This window comes from Rhinopithecus roxellana, chromosome 2 (genome assembly GCF_007565055.1).
Source record: "Rhinopithecus roxellana isolate Shanxi Qingling chromosome 2, ASM756505v1, whole genome shotgun sequence".
Taxonomy (NCBI): Eukaryota; Metazoa; Chordata; class Mammalia; order Primates; family Cercopithecidae; genus Rhinopithecus; species Rhinopithecus roxellana.
This window is the reverse complement of record NC_044550.1, coordinates 132,801,939-132,817,701: the sequence shown is the minus strand read 5'-3', so window position 1 is coordinate 132,817,701 and position 15,763 is coordinate 132,801,939. Positions and strand designations below refer to the sequence as shown.

Genomic DNA, 15,763 nt, shown 5'->3' with positions numbered 1-15,763 from the left:
GGCCAGTCTGGTCTCCTGACCTCAAGTGATCCACTTGCATTGGCCTCCCAAAGTGCTGGGATTACAGGCATGAGTCACTGTGCCTGGCCTTGTCTGTTATTTTCTGATCTCAGCACACGAATTTGGAACCCAAGATAATGCTTATTCTCTTCAGTAGGTAACATGGCTCCAAAGCCAATTTACACCCAGAAAAGAAAATCCATAAAGAATCTACAACCCAAACTGGAATTCAAACATTGAAAACAGGAACCAAGGGCTATAAACTAAATTATGTAAACTAGTTTACTCTAGGTTTCTGAAAAGCTATGTAGAAATGGACAATCAGACCTACAGTTTTCTTCCCCATTCTAGAAGTGTGTCAAGTCCCAGGAAATGAATAAGGTTTTTAAAAAAGTAATGTAATCAACAAAACTAGTATGAGACTTGAGTTCTTTCTATGAAAAGAGGAAAAACTGCATAAAGATTGAGAAATTCCATCCTTACTAGTTATCAGAAATAAAATCACATAATATTCTCCAGTGACAATTAAAATGAATTATTAATATTTTCATAAACAGGATTGTTCTTACAGACAAGATTACTACTTGATAGCAAGAGAACTAGGAAATGTTTTCATAAATTGCAAGCCTGTAACACATTTGGTTAATCTTTATGTTTAAAAGGAAGAAAAGCTGGACGCTGTGGTGTGTGCCTATAATCCTAGCTACTGGAGAGGCTGAGGCAGGAACATCACTTGAGCCCAGGTGTACAGGCCAACCTGGGCAACATAGCAGGACCCTGTCTTAAATAAATAAATAAATGGATACATATATAAAAAGAAAAAACCAATTTTATGATGATAAAGTGTAGGTGAAAGCGATCAGTTCTACATAGATTGACAGGTACTAAACAGACTTCTATTAAAACAAAACAAATGAGAGTGTAATTTGACTAGTGTGTAATGAGACTAAATAAAAGGGAAAAGCTTTCTATGCACATTGGATAAACTTTCCTCTACTGACCATGCTACTGTCAAATGCTCACAGACCTGAAAGTTTCGATCAGCCTGTATGTTCTTATTGTTTTAATTCTTTCTTTTTTTTCGAGACGGAGTCCCGCTCTGTCACCCAGGCTGGAGTAGAGTGTTGCGATTTCGGCTCACTGCAAGCTCCGCCTCCCAGGGTTCGCGCCTTTTTCCTGCCTCAGCCTTCCGAGTGGCTGGGACTATAGGCACCCGCCACCACACCCGGCTAATTTTTTGTATTTTTAATAGAGACGGGGTTTCACCGTGTTAGCCAGGATGGTCTCGATCCACTGACCTCGTGATCCACCCGCCTCAGCCTCTCAAAGTGCTGGGATTACAGGTGTGAGCCATTGCGCCCAGCCTCTTATTGCTTTAATTCTTACTGTTTGAACTTATTGTTTAATTGTACTATGGAGATGAACTGCTTATGCAAAGTTACATTGTTTTATGTCAATTTTTACTTGATTCCAGTTATTTGATGATTCTTATTCATCTGTTAATATTTCTGGTTTGAAAAGCTGGACTGCTGTATTAAATTTTTTTTTTACAAGTTATCAAATTATAATAACCAATGTACACATTTAGTTCATTTAGACCAATTAGATGTCAAAATTCTTTAGCAGGGCTACAAAATGGCAGTTTTTATGCCTTCAAAAGGTTATGGAGATTTACAAAAAATGCCTTTTTTACCTAGCAAGGGTAAACCTCACATCAGACGCTTTACAGGACAAAGGATAAAACATTTGGGCCCAAGGGGAAGGGGAAAATGTATATACTTACAACTGAAGCAAATCCTCCTCCTTCCTTGCAAAAGATAACAAAATAGCTACCAAACAAAATGCAAAAACAAGATAAAACATTATTATGAAATTCTGAAAGCTTTTAGATAAATTGTTGGAAAAGGGATGAAACAACTAAATTTTAGAAATTTAAAAATTTCAATTAGGAGAAACCGAAACATCTACACATTAAGAAATGCAAAATTTCAAAAATCCTAAGCTTACTTGGAAAAAAACTAAAATAAATAATTTTTACACTTTTTGAAAATGCAAAGAGCTCCAGCATGATGAAACCCACTTTGTCAACGTTGAAACATTTCATCATATAAAATACTAGATCATAGTGTACCAAAATAATTTTACAACGTGATACTGTTGGCCCTCAAAATGTCTGGGCATATAAATTCTATAGCTTTCAACTACTAAACTCAAAACCACAAATATCTTCTGAGTTTCAATGAGTGGGGGAAAGGTAGCATGAAATTCTGTAACTCACTGGTAAGACAGTGAGTTAACTTTTTAAAATTACTATAAATGCCATAGCCAAGTAATACAAATTATAGTTCTCCAAAATGGACTTAGGTAAGAAGCAATACTTCAATAATGTGTTTATATCTGTCAATAATCTAATTCTATACAAAAAGTTTATATGGATTATCTGATTCATATCCTAATAGTTAAAAATTTTAAAGAGTCCAAATAAAATTTTGTTTATGCAAAAAGATATACACTAGAGAACTCAGAATAGGATCAAAGTAGTACATATGTTCATTTCTCATCCATTAATTGTATGCTTCCAACATTAAATCAAGTCTTTAGATATGGTTCTGAAGATAACTATAGTAATTCTTCTGGACCTTAAGAAGATATTTAAATAAACAGTGTCATCATTTAAAGGATAACTTGCTACAGTTTCCCCAAAGTACATTCTGGGTGACATAAAAATATATTCCTCGATGAGTAGGGTGGCTCAAGCCTGTAATCCCAGCACTTTGGGAGGCCAAGGCGGGTGGATCACTAGGTCAGGAGATCGAGACCATCCTGGCTAACACGGTGAAACCACATCTCTACTAAAAATACAAAAAAATTAGCCGGGCGTGGTGGCGTGCACCTGTAATCCCAGCTACTCGGGAGGCTGAGGCGGGAGAAAGGCGTGAACCCGGGAGGCGGAGCTTGCAGTAAGCGGAGATCGAGCCACTGCATTCCAGCCTGGGGGACAGAGCAAGACTCCATCTCAAAAAAAAATACATATATATATATATATATTCCTTTGCTATAAACTTCTTCATTTTGCATAAATTAGGGAAATACCAAAGCTGAAACGAGAGCAGGTTTATTTCAGGACATCTTGAAACCTTTAACAGGCTAATATGCACTCGGAACCTACAAGAAGGAAACAAAGTAGTGGAGAACATTCATTCATTCATTCATTGACCCCTTTTGCTTCCTTGGAACACAGTTTGGGAAACAGGAGACATTCTAATCAGAAAGAATTTTCCCCAAGGCCCAAGTTATTAATATAAGCAAGGTATAGATCACCTGACCTGAGGTCTTTAAATCCTGAATTCCCAGGATTAAAAAGTTAAACTGAAGATGTAATTTAGGAATAAGATCATTAATTATATCCCTCTCCTTCTCTTTCCTTTAAATAACTTGCATAAATTGTACTATTCTATACAGCAAATCAATTAGTATTCCCTTTTAAATGGTATCAGAAACTTCCACATTTTTCCATTTCCCACATACACTTAGGGACTTACTGGTTGTCTTCATTCTCAACGCATTCTCTGGAATGGTTACAAGGGCAGAGTCCACCACGCCCTACCTATATCAGTGCACACTACTTACACAACAGTGAAGCAGGCATTTTAGTATCAAAAACGTACTTACCATCATTAAAGTGATCTTAAGTTTCTTTACACTTTACAAAGCAATCACAGTTTTTAATGGACTAAAAGACAGCTGTCTGACAATGGGATGTTAATGGCAAAGCTTCCACTGGTAATGAACCCAACTGGTCAGTGGCTCTAAACTGAGGATGGCAGAGTATGGCACACTAGGGTTCATGGACCAGAACAAGAGGGAGCACTCCAGGGGCTGGCGGAGGGAGGCCTGCCAGAGCAGGAATACCTGTATTTAACAAATATTTGCTAAGTATTAGGCACAGCTACTAAAAGTGTTAGAAATGCTACCAAATTTAATTGTACTTTAAGGCATCCTTGAATCTGGGAAACACATTGAGAATTCCTGCTAGCTGTGATGTTGATCTTACGGAACTCTCCCTAAATTAATAAAACAGATAAATTTCTCAAAACCTCAAATACAAATACTTTAAAGACAGGTTAACATGTAACATTTTCAAAAACACATTTTAAATACTCAGCAAAGTACCATACTTAACAAAGGTGACACATTTTGGATTGGAATTTTATGTTAATTAAAACCTCTCCCCTCAGACTGTCTGTAGAGCCCTACAAGGATACTGCCTTAAAATTTCAGATATGTTCAAGTCACAATACCATGTTACACGTAAATGTAAAGGAAGAAAATAGTTAGGAAAAATACAAACTGTATGGCTCAGAGAAGCAAAAACAAACATGGAAGAAAAATAGCTAACAATCCAAACATTAAACATAAAAATCCACTTCCAAATGACTAAATGACTCATGTCAGATATAAAATTGGTTATTCCTTTTTTATAAATTCTGGTCAAGTTCTCTAACATGAAATACTTGATTCTGAGGTTAGTAAAAAGCATTCTCTGTAAGTGAATATGAAATTAGACAACTCTAGAAAGAAAGAAATTATTATATTTGAAATTTTAATCAGGGTAATCTTATGCAAATGAATCTTTCGAGTATTTTCTAACTACCAGTAACTACATAACTATTGGAATCTTCCAACTATTACCTAACTACCAGTAACTATATAACTTGAGAGCTGTGTTGCAGGCCCTTAAACATTCATGTTTCAATGTTTGACATTCATGTTTGATAACGTCAAAGATTTGTGCAATGTATAAAAAGTCACCCCCTACAAATCTTTCTCTTACCTTGTCTTCTCAGTCTATATTTCCAAGTACTCATGGAATATCTCCATTTGAACTTAAGGGATCTGGGCTTCAATTAATATGAGAAAGTCCACATACATATATATATATGCACTCATTTTTATTTTTTTCAAGAGATAAGGTATTCTTCTGTTATCCAGGCTGGGCGTGCAGTGGTACAATCATAGCTAACTACAGCTGAGAACTCCTGGGTTCAAGTGATCCTCCCACCTCACCCACCACAATAGCTGGGACTATAGGTGTGCACCCACCAAACCTGGCTAAATTTTTTTTTTTTTTGGTCGAGACAGAGTATCTTGCTCAAGTATGTCCAGTATGTTGCCTAGGCTGGTCTTGAACTCTTGACCTCAAGTGATCCTTCCATCTCAGCCACCTAAAGTGTTGGGATTATAAGCATGAGCCACTGTTCCCAGCTATATGCACTCATATTTGACTATTACTCTTCTTTCCATCTTCTGTCATTCTTTCCTTCCTTGAGAGAACTTCATACCAATTAATTTCATTCTTCTGTGCTCCTTACATCACCAACATACCACACCTTGCTCTATATCTGAATCACCCCTCTGTATTCTATGTTATAGCAAAATCCCCTTTCTGTTTTTATGTCCTTGGGGAAGAGGTAAAGATGAAGCATTCTGGTTGGAGTCAGCTTCCACCAGAAGAAAAGGCTAATTGTGCACTGTAACTCTGTTCATACATAAGACACACACACACACACATAGTTATTTAGTAAGTGGGGAGGTGGGGTGGGGGAGTCGAGAAGAGTCACAGAGAAAGAGGAAGAGACTTACCCCATATTTCTCCAGAAGGTCAACCAATGAGTCAAATGAAATCAATCAAAAAAATTTCTAAGAAAAATATTGTCTAACTGTGGCATGCTGTGATGTACAACCCAGACCCTCAACTGAAGGACCAGACTGCTCCATCAGCCCCTTCAAATACTGCTGTGGCTACAGAGAACTGCCTCACCCGACATCTTGCCCTCTTCCAGGCAAGTCATCCTGACTGACAGAGAGAGTGTACAGGCCTGGCTACCCAACCCAACCCAGGACAGCTCCAAAGGGCTATTCTAACAGGGCTGGCCAAGGCCATGCTATAATTGGGCATGCAAGGTAGCTCAACTTCTCCATTCCCTGAGTCTGGACCCTACAGGCAAGCCCTAATCAACATTCTGCAAGCTAAACTGTCTGCATCTGCTTCCCAAAGTTCCCGCCTTCCCAGAGAACTCAACTTGTGACACTCATGAAGGAACTAACAGCCCTCTCAGGATCAACGGCCCCTTTACTGCATATAAACAGCAGAAACCACCAGCATTTAGCGGGTATTTACTATGTGCAATACACAGTGAGGGACACAAACTTAATCTGGAAGGTAATGGTGGCATGTTTACAAATAACTTCCAGAGCTAAAAGAATGTGATTTCAGCACACGCACAAAATGACCATCCTCGAAGGCCCTGTATTTTTCTTTGTACTGCAAATAAACCAGAATCCACATTTCTACTTTATGAAAACCCTATGTTCTACATTTAAAAACATGGATATGCTAACTAAAGTCCTAAGCACTGTAAGCCACTTAATAGCACCGTTCTCTTTTTTTTCCTCTTTTGTCCTGTCACCCAGTCTGGAGTGCAGTGAAGTGATCATAGCTCACTGCAGCTCAGAACTCCTGGGCTCAAGCAATCCTCCCACCTCAGCCTCCAGAATAGCTAAGACGACAAGTGTGTGGCCATCAAGTCCAGCTTTTTTCTTTGGTAGAGACAGGGTTGCACTACGTTGCTCAGGCTGGTCACGAACTCCTACGCTCAAGCAGCCCTCCTACCTCAGCCTCCCAAGGGGCCAGAATTACAAGCATGAGCCACCATGCCTGGCCTAGTAGCATCTCTTCAGTCTCTTATAACCACTATCCACTTATTCTTTGAACAAAGGTGAACTGAATCTCTAGAACTGCACTGTCCAATGAATATGGTAGCCACTAGTGACTATTTACATTTAAAATTATTAAAATTAAATAAAATTGAAAATTCAGTTCTTTAATGGCACAAGCCACATTTCAAGTGTTAATAGCCCCATGTAGCCAGTGCATACTGAAAAGAAAAGACAGTGAACATTTCCATTATCAAACAAAGTTCTACTGGACACAACAGGTCTAACACATCAAGATTTGGTGAAATGATGACAATTCCACATCCTGGTTCAATACCCAGCTGCTGAACTTAATTTTCTACAAACTAAGAAAATTACAAATTATCCTATGACCAAATTATCAAGAACTCTGTCTATATTTATATTTGTATTCCCACTACACTCCGTTAATAAGCTGTTGGAAAAGCATTGCTGAACTGAACAAACCCTTAAGAACCTGCCTGCCCTTCCTAACGGGGCTCTTGGTATCACCCCCCTCACATAACCTTTCACAGTGATGAGCCCAGGAGCCAACCGGGCTCTGCATCTTCTGTGTGACCCAAAACTATAGAAAATGTTACCAAATGACATTTCTGCCATTCTGCTTACTTCATTTACAGAATTCAAACAAATATAATGAGCAAAGTCTTTTCCTCCGAATTTTCTCTTTTTTTTTTTTTTTGAGACGGAGTCTCCCTCTGTTACCCAGGCTGCAGTGCAGTGGCATGATCTCAGCTCACCGCAACCTCCACTTCCCAGGTTCAAGCAATTCTCCTGCCTCAGTCTCCTGAGTAGCTGGGATTACAGGTGTGCGCCACCACGCCCAGCTAATTTTGTATTTTTAGTAGAGATGGGGTTTCTCCATGTTGGTCAGGCTGGTCTTGAACTCCCGACCTCAGGTGATCTGCCCACCTTGGCCTCCCAAAGTGCTGGGATTACAGGCATGAATCACCACGCCCGGCCCCAAATTTTCAAATATAATAAAATCAGAACACATCAAGAAAACAGAGCATATGTAAGTCCGGGCACGATGGTTCAGCACTTTAGGAAGCCAAGGCAGGCGGATCACCTGAGGTCAGGAGTTCGAGACCAGCCTGGCAAACATGGTGAAATTCTATCTCTACTAAAAATACAAAAATTAGCAGAACATGGTGGTGGGCGCCTGTAATGCCAGCTACTCAGAAGGCTGAGGCAGGAGAATCACCTGAACCCAGGAGATGGAGGTTGCAGTGAGCCGAGATCATGCCATTGCACTCTAGCCAGGGCAACAGAGTGAGACTCCATCTCAAAAAAAAAAAAAAAAAAAAAGAAAGAAAAAGAAAGCAGAGCATATGCAAAACAAAAGCCAGCCAGGCAGAGTGGCTCATGCCTGTATTCCAAGCACTTTGGGAGGCCGAGGCGGGGGGATCATGAGGTCAGGAAAAGGAGACTATCCTGGCCAACACGGTGAAACCCCGTCTCTACTAAAAATACAAAAATTAGCCAGGCGTGGTGACAGGCACCTGCAGTGCCAGCTACTCAGAAGGCTGAGGCAGGAGAACGGCATGAACCTGGGAGGCAGAGGTTGCAGTGAGTCGAGATCAAACCACTTCACTCCAGCCTGGCAACAGAGCGAGGCTCCGTCTCAAAAAACAAACAAAAACGAAACAACTAATCTCAAAGCAAAAACCCGATGTGTAAAAAACAGAATTCTTAGTCTCTATAAGAGTCTTTCTAATAGTTACATAGTCTAAGGCAATGCCATCCACCATTTTGACTTGAGGCCAAATCGATACTTCCTAGCAGACATGAATTTTTGGTTTGTTTCATCCCAATTCCTCTGACAGACCTGGCTCTAATGAAAAGAAATGAATTTGAGGAAATGAGTCACAATTTTTTTTTTTTTTTTTTTGAGACGGAGTCTCGCTCTGTTGCCCAGGCTGGAGTGCAGTGGCGCGATCTCAGCTCACTGCAGGCTCCGCCTCCCAGGTTCACGCCATTCTCCTGCTTCAGTCTCCCAAGTAGCTGGGACTACAGGCGCCCGCCACCACGCCTGGCTAATGTTTTTTTTTGTATTTTTAGTAGAGACAGAGTTTCACCATGTTAGCCAGGATGGTCTCGGTCTCCTGACCTTGTGATCCACCCACCTCAGTCTCCCAAAGTGCTGGGATTACAGGCGTGAGCTACTGCGCCCGGCCATGAGTCACAATTTTTAAGACATTGTTTACCCCCAACTTTAACACCTGCTGTGGACTGAACTGTTTCCTCCAAAAAGGATATGTTCAAGTCCTTACTCCATCACCTGTGAATATTACCTTATTTGAAAATAGTGTCTGCGAAAATGTAATGAAGTTAAAATGAGGTCACACTGGATTATGAGCCACTTAAATTGGATGAGAGACTCAAATTCATTGATCTGATGTCCTTATAAGAAGAGGGAAATTCACACAGAGGCACACAGGGGAGAATCCCACATGAAGACAAATGCGGGAACTGCAGTAATGTACCAATGCAAACCAAGAAATGCCAAGTATTGCCAATAACCACCAGACGCTAAGAGAGGGGCATAGACCAAGTTCTCTCTCAGAACCTCTGGAAGGAACCAGCCCTGCCAACACTTGGATTTTGGACTTCTGGCCTCCAGAACTGTGAGAAGATACACTTCTGTTGTTACAAGCCATCCATCAAAGTTTGTGATACTTCGTTATAGCATCCCTAGGAAACAAACACAGCACCTCTGACTTCCTCCCCTACACCTGACGAAACTGCATTTTTTCTCGTGCAACTTTTATCTTAGTAAATAGGACACAGAAGCTGGGCATCGTGTGGAAGCCTAGCACTTTCGGAGGCTGAGGCAGGAGGATGGCTTCAGCCCAGGAGTTTGAGACCAACCTGGACAACACAGGGAGACTCCATCTCTACAAAAAAATAATTAATCAGGCATAATGTCACATGCTTGTAGTCCAAGAGACTCAGAAGGTTGAGGTGGGAGGCTCGTTTGAGCCCTGGAGGTCAAGGGTGCAGTGAGCGATGATCATGCCCCCACACTACAGCCTGTGCGACAGCGAGACCCTGTCTCAAAAATAAAGCACCTAAGCGAGAAGAAAGAGAAGAGTTGGTGTCAGCATCAGAAGCATGACATATTTAAGCTTAGAAAGAGATCATCTAATCTAGTGTTGTTCAAACATGTCTTAAAGTAGTAGATGCCAATGCTACGCTACACAGGTGAAGGTGGGACAGGTGAGGAGCAGGGGTGGCCAATACCCATCTCCCCATCACCTTGATCCCTAGCTCATGCCTTAAGTGCCTAGGCTCTCTATAATTATTTTATTCCTTGTTCATTCAATCAACATCTGAGCACCTACTCAGCATCAAACGTTGCATTCACATGAAAAAGCATGAACTAAGCCAAACCTTCCATTTCATGGATTAAGAAATTTAGACAGGTATTCAGGGTCCCGTGGAGAGTCAAAACCAGGGCCACCAGGTATGTGCCCTATCTCCAAAGCTGGTGCCCTTTCTATCATACTATTCACTCCTCGTCTAACTTGTAGCCCTTCCTTCATACAATTTTATTTATTTCTTTTCTCTTTTTTTTGAGAGGCACAGTCTGCCTCTGTCACCCAGGCTAGCTGGAGCACAGTAGTGCAATCTTGGCTCACTGTAGCCTAGAATTTCTGGGCTGAAGCAATCCTCCCACCTCAGCCTCAGGTAGCAGGGACTATGGGCATACACCACTACACCCAGCTAAGCTTTTTTTTTTTTTTAAGAAATGGGATCTTGCTATGTTGCCCAGGCCGGTCTCAAACTCCTGGACTCAAGCGATCCTCCCATCTTGGCCTCCCAAAGTGCTGGGATTACGGATGTGAGCCACCACACCCGGCCCTCTTTATACATTTGCTGACGGTTAAAGCGAAGCCTTTTTCCCTGCATTTAGCCTATAATACCCTTAAAGTTTTTAGTTTGGCCATTACTGTTCACTGTCCCAACAGGCCTGGAGGCATTTTAAGAAGATGACAGGCCTGAACCTCAAGACGGAGAGAAAATGGCAACCAGCTCTGACCCCACTTTAGCCAACAGCAAAACGCAGAGTGCTACCTGATCCTTTCCAACGTCATCTTTTGCCCACCCTGGCAAGGCCCAAGCAAGTTCCACTCAGAGGAGCTTCAGTTTCCATGAGAGTTTCTATCTCATGGCTTGGGAAAAAACTGTTAAAACACTGTTCTTAAATGTGCAAGTGTGTTTTTTGGGAAATGAAATAATAAAATACAGAGGAAAAAAGTATAATGTCTAAAGAAAAAAAAATCTGCCTGATACTACACGGATATAGCTACCAACATATTAAAAAGAATCCGCCATGCTGCATGAGGAAGGCTCTCCAACTGACCGTTGTCAGTAAATGTCCCTAAGTCTGTTCCTGTACTCTATGAGATGATCAGGACAGAAGGCAGTGCCAAAGGATGCTGACTAACGTAACCACATGACCAACATATAAACCAGAAAACTAAGAATGGAAACAAAGCCCTCCTATCATGGTAGCTAAGTCCACTCAAGGAGCCTACTTGAACATTCTCAAAGAAATCCTATGAGCTCAGAAATGGCAAAAGGCAGGTAAGATATTCTTATGGTAGTTATTACTAAGTGAAGATTACAAGATGAAAGAAAACCCTGTGACCAAAGTTTTAAGGGCCGTAAGAGTCACCTTCTTGCACTAACTGTGTCAAATCTTATAAATGTGTGCTTTCTTTTCTACTATCATGATTGATTCCTCAGTTAGGCTACGTTAGAGCTTTCTTTAAACAAGTGGCATGAAAATCACTTAAAAAAGAAAAATATGGTCAGGTGCAGTGGTTCACGCCTGCAATCCCAGCACTTTGGGAGGCCAAGGCAGGCAGATCACCTGAGGTCAGGAGTTTGAGGCCAGCCTGACCAACATGGCAAAATGCTGTCTCTATTAAAAATACAAAAATTAGCCAGGGGTGGTGGCACACGCCTGTAGTCCCAGTGACTTGGGAGGCTGAGACATAAGAATCGCTTGAACCCAGGAGGCAGAGGCTGCAGTGAGCTGAGATTGTGCCACTGCACTCCAACCTGGATGACAGAGTAAGACTCTGTCTGTAAACAAAACAAAACAAAACAAAACACAATATAGGGAAGGATCCCGACCTTATTCTGATCCTACAGACCATCTCCAGGACTTGTTCACTTCTACGAATAACCAATTCCACATACTACATATTAAGTAGACCTAGTTTCTGATACTTTCCTTCCTTTTACACAAGTTCTAAAGAAATTTTAGTGCAGCTCACTTACACACAAACCACACCTCTCATCATCCTCTCCTCACCCAGTCCACATCTTCTCTGGATCCTCTGCTGGCTGCTCCTCCTCCTCCCAGCTTTCCAGGCTCTGTCCTTGGACTTCTCTATTTCCATTCACTTCCTCCACCAGTGCCTCCAACAGCAAAATAATGCCAGTCATGTATGTAATTAAAATTTTCCAGGTCAAGTGCAGTGGTTCATTCCTGTAATCCCAGCACTTGGGGAGGCCAAGGCAGGCAGATTGCATGAGACCAGGAGTTCGAGCTCAGCCTGGGCAACATAGTGAGACCCAGTCTCAAGAAAAAAAGTAAATTAGCTGGATGTAGTGGCGCATGCCTATAGTCCCAGCTACTCAGGAGGCGGAAGCGAGAGGACTACTTGAGCCTGGGAGACCAAGGCTGCAAGAAGCTGTGAATGTACCATCAAACTCCAGCCTAGGTGACAGAGTGATGCCCTAGCTCAAAAATAAATAAATATATTTTCTAGTAGCTATATTAAAAAGGAAACAGGTGAAATTAACTTTAATAATGTTTGATTTAACCCAATATTTCCAAAATAATATCACTCCAAATATAATGAAGATAAAAATTATTAATGATATATTTTACACTGTAATTTCTCACACTGTCTTTGGCATCTGGTGTGTATTTGACACAGCACATCTCAATTCAGATTAGCCACATGCAAAGTTCAAAAGCCACATGTGGCTTGTGTCTGCCTTATTTAACAGCAAAATCCTGGCTTACCTCTTCTAGCCCCATGATTATAAATACTACCTATGCAGACACTGCTCCACCCTTTCCCTCTACCCTGCTTCTTTCTCCTTAATTCCAGAATTCTAATGCTACTACGCTACTAGACAAGGAGGTATCTAACTGGCACCTCAAACTTATAACTTGTCTAAAGTCAAACAACACAACCCGCATTTCTCACCACCATTACCCTTGCCATGACCTTCCTCATGTCAGTAAAGGGCAACTCCACACTACGATGGCTTCTCCTCTCACATCCCACATCTCATCCATCAGCAAACCCTCTTAGGCGTACCTTCATCATGGATGCAGAACCAAGGTCTTTCATTTGCTCTCCCCTACCCCTTGAAATGCTCTGCTCCTCAGGTGTCTCCACATCTTTCTTTCTTACTTTTCAGGTCTCTGCTCAAGAATCAACAGAGGCTTTCCTTGTCCACCACATACAATGCAACACCCCATCTTCTGCTCTGTTTTTCCCCTTGGCACTAATTTTTCACTTCATATATGCATCTACTTGCTTATTTGTATTATCAGTCTTTCCACCCAAACACACCAGGACAGGACCGTGTGCAGCTACTATGAGGGTGCCCTGCTCAGATCACCCTTCAAGAGAAGCTGCTACAGGAAATCAAGCTGACAGCCTCAAGTTGCTACATATTCAGAGTCGCAACAGCACTGACACCAAGCCGTGCTTCCATCAGGCTGCCCCCAACTAATGGTTTAATCCAAAAGGGTAACAGACTCAGGCCTTTCTGCCTGGAGAAGGATGCACGGCTTCAGCATGAGAATTTCCTATCAGCTTGGTCAAGACTTTCTCAGAACTGTACAGTGATCTGAGGCTGCTCCTATGCACTATTCTTCTCCTCTCTCCTTTCACAGAAATCAGACCGAGTGGAAGTCAAAAGGCTTTTACTACATACTACTCCTGCTTCCTCTCGCCTTACCCTTACTCCCCAGTAAACCTCCTGGATGTCTAATCCATCCTGGCATCTGTACCTAGCCCACTGTAGGCAGTCAACCAATATTTTGTGAATGAATAAATCTCTAGGTAGAGTAGGGCAGTGGAAAGAACATGAACTTTAAGTTGGAAGGATGGAAGTCTGGGCTCCTGCTCTGCCATATATTACCTGTGACCACAGGGAAGTTTTTTGGGATCTCTCTGAGTTGTAGATTCCTCATTTGTAAAATGACAATCATCCCATCTCCCTCAGAGTTGTGAAGGAGGCTTAAATGAAATGGTTTATCTAAGGTCCCTAACACTATGCCCTAACAGATTAGAACTGTTAACTAGTGATAGCTCACTCTCCTCTTACCCATTTTCTGCAGCTACTTCTAAGAATCCTCAGCCCTTTTACTTCACCAAGAATTCTAACCACTTTTTAAGACAGCACCAAATAATCCTAGCGAATCCCTTATTCAATTGAACCTGACTGATGAATAAACTTTATTTTCATTCCTGCCTCACCTATGACGAACTTAAGGTTTTACTTCATTTTAGAAGGTGAAATCTCAGAGATAGCTATCTTAACACTGAAACTTAGACTGTTTCGCTAAAGCTTCAAGTTAAGCATACTTTTTCAAAACCAAACCAAAATCCAAAACTACAGTTCAGTACCAACTTCTTAAGGCTAAGTTTTTTAGAGCCTCTATTTTCTGAAAGTCTGTAGTATTCTTGATCCATTATGGAGTATTTCAGGAAAATACACACTGACTCTGTGTGAATTTAAAATAGTTTTTTCTTTTTAATGGCTCAAGCATAATATGCAATGTTGTTTATACACACATTCTAAAAAGTCTCCAAGTGGATAAACTAACGGTAATTAGTTAATTAGTTAACATTAGATAATGTTAATGGTAGTCACTCACAGGGAACAGGGGTAGGAGGTGAGAGGATGAGGGGTTCTTACTACGAGTTTTTATGAAGTCTTTACAGGACTGGCTACCAAATTTGTGGGACCCAATGCAGAACAATAATGTGGGTTCTGAGTTCAACAATAACTAAGAACAGCCAGGCGCGGTGGCTCACGCCTGTAATCCCAGCACTTTGGGAGGCTGAGGCAGGCGGATCATAAGGTCAGGAGATCGAAACCATTCTGGCTAACACAGTGAAACCCCGTCTCTACTCAAAATGCAAAAACATTAGCCTGGTGTGGTGGCAGGCACCTGTGGTCCCAGCTACTTAGGAGGCTGAGGCAGGAGAATGGCATGAACCCGGGAAGTGGAGCTTGCTGTGAGTCGAGATTGTGCCATTGCACTACAGCCTGGGTGACAGAGCAAGACTCCGTCTCAAAAACAAAAACAAAAAACGAAGAATATCAAGACTACAACTACAACAGCAGATCATTGAACCAAGCAAGGGCCCTGTATGATACAATTACAGGCTCATAAAGCCAACCCTGTGCCTTTATAAACTTTATGAACCTAATATTCTATGTGCAATATAAAAAATCTGGGCTTCCTTATTTGTATGAAATTATATCACAGGACTACTTCAGAGAACAAAATATCCAGCCTTAATGAAAGTAGTAAAACCAATATAGCCACCAAGAAAATTTTTAACATGACAAATGATTATTCAGAGTAGTTAGAAACTTGTTGGTCAATTTTTTTAAGGCTGCTGAGGGTAAGGTGGTTACTCATGAAAGTTCACACACAAAAAAAATAAATAAAAATAAAAAAATAAAAGACTACTATGAATCCTTAAAAAAAAAAAAAAAAAAAAAGAAAGTTCACTATGACATATGTACAAAAAAGTTTACGGTAGCACTGTGTTACAAACAACAAAAACGTGGAAACTCCTCATATCAACTAATTAAATAAATTCAGGCACCTTCACACAAGGTAATACTAGGCACATTAAAAAAAGAACATGGTAAAGCAAATCTGTACCTGAAGTAGATCTGTGTATTAGTCTGTTTTCACACTGCTGATAAAGACATACCCAAGACTGGGTAA

The 15,763-nt window shown here is 41.1% G+C and overlaps 1 protein-coding gene across 3 annotated transcripts in view; it reads right to left on the bottom strand.

Moving 5' to 3' along the window:
* KIAA0232 (KIAA0232 ortholog) overlaps positions 1-15,763 on the bottom strand; it is a 102,526-nt gene that overhangs the window by 75,265 nt on the left and 11,498 nt on the right. The window contains exon 1 of one of the 3 annotated variants that reach the window (XM_030920396.1): positions 1,784-1,829. The exons of 1 other annotated variant lie outside the window; for it this stretch is intronic. The gene's annotated coding sequence lies outside the window, so the exon portion shown is untranslated. Of the gene's footprint in view, positions 1-1,783; positions 1,830-15,763 lie in introns of those variants that run through there. One more of the 3 variants, XM_030920388.1, reaches the window with a different exon arrangement.